We start from the raw sequence: 4,018 nt of genomic DNA on the forward strand, positions 1-4,018 counted from the left end.
TCCAAATAGAGAAGATTTGTCTCAATAAGTTTCATCACACTCATGCCAGCATGGAAACATGGCCATTGAACAATGGTGATGTTTATGGTATTTGCTATGACAAGGTGTACACTGCTGATGTTGTTATTTTCTTCCAGATCACAGCTAGAATACCATGTTATGATAAAGTATCTCTCTGAATGTGTGAACAGTGTAACAATTTGGTACTGAGTGGATGTTGATCAAATGAACACAAATTGTCAAGATTTTAAAGGAAAAGATATTTATTCTTCATTATTAACAAAATATAGGATGTTGCTACAACAAATGACTGAACAGGTATTTACAACAAATATGAAGCAGGAAGGCAAGAGATTGTATGTAGCATCATGACGGTCAGAATCCACAGCCTGTTGGTAAAAGAGTTTTATTTATTCTTTAGGAAAAGGGACAGCTTGCTGATCATATCCTGTTTATCAAATGTCTAAATGGTCAGTTCCTTTGGCAATGTGATCAATATTTGGGCAAATCTTGATTTGTTCTGGTACAGAGATTTCTGTTATAGATCATAGTGGTTTAATGACCACGAATGTCACTTATCCCCACCACAAATCCTGATTGTTGAAACTCAGCAACCTGCTTTTGATTCCGAAGTGTCTGTGACTACCAAATATTCCAGCTACAACCTTGATCAACTTTATTCCAACTGTTACCATCCAATCTCTTCTGCAGCTGCCCCTGTGATTAGAGACAGATTTTTCTGTTATTTGTACCAGGTCAAGTGACCACATGGAGGATTCATATTTATGATTGGTTGGTCAAGTAGCTGTTTAGTCCATGACAGTTGGTTGAATCTAAACATTTCCTTGTACTTTGCTACAGGATGTCTTAGACATTCATTTTATTCTTGTTTCATTCTACAGGCTAATCTAAAGGTGTGATGTGATGTGATGCTGTAATATAAGAGGGAGGAATCTCTCAACTGTGGTAGAAAATTTTTAAACATTTAAATGAAAAAACAGAAATCCTGTTTAAACCTAAACCTTAAAACAGTGATATCATCAGTTAACATCTGTATTCCATGCTGGCATGGGTCGGACAGTTTGACAGGAGCTGATGTGTCCAAAGACTATATTGTGCTCCATCGTCATAGTTTCTGCAGTTAGATGCTCTTCCTAACATCAACCATTTTACAGTGTGGGTTGGGTAGTTTCTTTGAAGGAGGGGAAGCAGTGCAGGTTCTTGTAGAGGATCAGTATGGCTACTCACATCTAGATAAAAAGGGGGAGAGAAAGCAAAAATGAAAAGCAAGAGATAGATAATAGCGATAAGGTGCCTAGGTGGCCCCACAAGGCACATGGTAAGTTGAAGAATCAGTATGCAAGAATGAATGGGGAGAATGAAGGGATGGGAGTGGGAGGCAGACTATCAGAATGGGTAGGGTTGAAGAGTGGATGAGCAAGGAGCCATAAGTTGGGGGAGATAGAGGGATGCCGAAAAGAATGGGAGCAAACAAGCAGCAGAAGTAGTAAAAATGATACAATTGTCAAGGAGGTGGAGAGGACAAGAGAGAAGGATGACAGGCAGACATAATGCATGAACCTTATATTGGCAAAGATCTCAGGTTTTTTGTTAGGCTCAACCTTAACTACTTTGTCGACTGTCTTCCTGGATTATACTTGTCCTACAAGCTCCAATCACATTTAGTGTTCAGCATTTCTTTATACATCTGTCTTCGTTCAAATGCATCACATATCCATACCAAGACAGTCTTCATTCTTGCACACTACATCTGTTCCCTCTGAGACCCAGTTCTTCTCTCAGCTCGTTTGTATTTTGTCTTTCAGACACACTTACATTGTAGATTCAGTGGAGCATGCAAGCTTCATTTCTTTCCAATCTTCTCAAGTTCTCCGTATTCAAATCCCATTTCTCACTACCATGTAGTTCTGCAGTTCTAACACAAACGTCGGAAACTGCCTTTCACTCTTAGGGAAAAGATCTTCATTGCCAGCAGTGGTAGTAGCTTCCTGAACTTTCTCCAGCCAGTTCACCCTCTAGCTGTTTTGTTCACAGAGGAACCACTTTCTTTGCTATTTACGTCTTGCAAATAACAAAAGCTTTTGACTACTCAGTCCTTTAAGCATTTGAGATTCAATTTCCGATTTCCTGGTACGAACTGCTCAAGTACATCATAAAGAAGAATTTGTAAAACTAAAGATTCACCGTCTCAGTACAATTATACATCCAAAAGTTCTAACTTTATTTTATTTTTTTATTATCTGAGAAGCAAAGGGCAGTGGTCAAACCTCTTTATCTTTCATATACGGTGGGGTTTTAGTTATTTCCCCTTACATTCTCCAAACGTCCCAAGATACTTCAAGTGAATAAAATCACTAAAGTAGTATCCTGACATAGATGCAGTTCTGAAACTAGTAAAAAAATAATAAAACGCACATAGACTAGACTCTTAGGAGTCTATGTGCGTTCTATACACAAGAAAATTTCCTATTTTATAAGCAAATTCTTCCCATTGGTCCTATTTACTTTTCCTGATCTCAAATTTTGGGCAACGGTCCATGTTGAAGAAATATGAGAAACATTAAGAATAAATACATTAATGTGGAACTGAACACACGCACAGGGCGACATATTTAGTTGGAAGGGTATAGTCGATTATATCAAACCAATATCTGACCGATACTCGTTTTATCATTGATAAACGAATGAAAGGCAAAGTTAACCCCCGAGGAATATGAACTTGGAACACAAAGAGCCTTTAACTAACATCAGGACATTAAGATCTGACGAGAAGAGATTAAAACTGAAAGGCACCAAATTTCGTCCAAAATTTAAAAAAAAACATATAACTCCAAACTTGACCCTTTATTTCTCCTGCTTACATAAAATAAAAAATGAAGAAATAAAATTTCTCAAAATATTTACCACCAAAGCTCACTCATGAAATCAAGCTAAAGTAGGAAAGATGGACAAACTGCGACCCGTGAGACTTTCTGAATGATATGATTAACAAAACAAAAAAATTAACTCGAATTCTTTTAGTAGTGCGGCCCGCCTAATGATGAGTTATGTCGCATGCGGCCCGCTTTTCGAAAAAGGCTGCCCGTGACTGATCTACAACCTGCAAGAAATAACAGTCGAATTACTTGCAAATGACACTCTAACATAAAAAAAATATATTAACGGATACATTAGAACAGTGGAAGGTTAAACAATGTGGAATGGTCGGAACTAGAATTTATTTGATTAATCGGTCAGAACTGATCAAGAGTTAAACATCGACATTACGAAATATAAAGAAAAATTTTAAGTATTCGTTTATTTACCGACGTCCTTTTTCGCCCGACTGTAATAGAAATGAAATAACCATATAGAACCATGAATAAAGATAGTTATAATATTAGGCAATTATAAACGATAATCTTAATTGGGTTAAAAAGCAAAACCGGTGAAGATTTCTTCTGGTGACAGATTCAGCCGCAACCGTAGGAAACTTTATTTCTCAACGGTTTTATGTATTTCGGCAAAAGTAAAAGGATCTGTGTTATGTTTTTAAAATAAATTACTAATACATTTTTGTTTTTAATTCCTAACTTAGGAATATATTTTTTTACTTTGTTCTTTTACGTACGAAACCATTAACAGAAATATTCTTCTTTAGGTAGGATGCAGTTTGGATCTGTGCATAATGTAAAATAATTATTATAAAAAAAAGATAGACAGACCAATAAAGTTTAATTACTATTATCATGGAAATAAAGTAAATATCAAAATAAAACGTTGAAAAGGATGTAGATGTAGATATATTTTGTAAATAATTAATACAACATGAAATTTTAAGCTATATGCAAATGAGGGTAGGTGATATTTATATTGATAAGAGTCGAATATAATAAATTTCTCTCCCAACATATCATTCTATATGCTAACCGAGCATTTTAGAGAGTAACAAATTTTAACAATTTTTGAAAGCCCAAACAGGGCTTTGAATGAAGTTATAACAGAACGAAGTCCTCTG

The 4,018-nt window shown here is 35.8% G+C and overlaps 1 long non-coding RNA gene across 2 annotated transcripts; it reads right to left on the minus strand.

The window, feature by feature from the left end:
- Positions 1-245: 245 nt before the first annotated feature.
- Positions 246-3,621, minus strand: LOC128249638 (uncharacterized). 2 transcript variants are annotated; one of them, XR_008265758.2, is made up of 2 exons: positions 3,327-3,621; positions 246-1,250 (listed from the first exon to the last, which is right to left on the minus strand). It is a non-coding gene; the product is annotated as an uncharacterized LOC128249638 (long non-coding RNA). The 2 variants fall into 2 exon arrangements; XR_016244804.1 differs by having other exon boundaries at positions 2,926-3,621.
- Positions 3,622-4,018: the final 397 nt, after the last annotated feature.

The sequence above is a fragment of the Octopus bimaculoides genome, chromosome Z (assembly GCF_046866305.1).
Source record: "Octopus bimaculoides isolate indiv1 chromosome Z, ASM4686630v1, whole genome shotgun sequence".
NCBI classification, from domain to species: domain Eukaryota; kingdom Metazoa; phylum Mollusca; class Cephalopoda; order Octopoda; family Octopodidae; genus Octopus; species Octopus bimaculoides.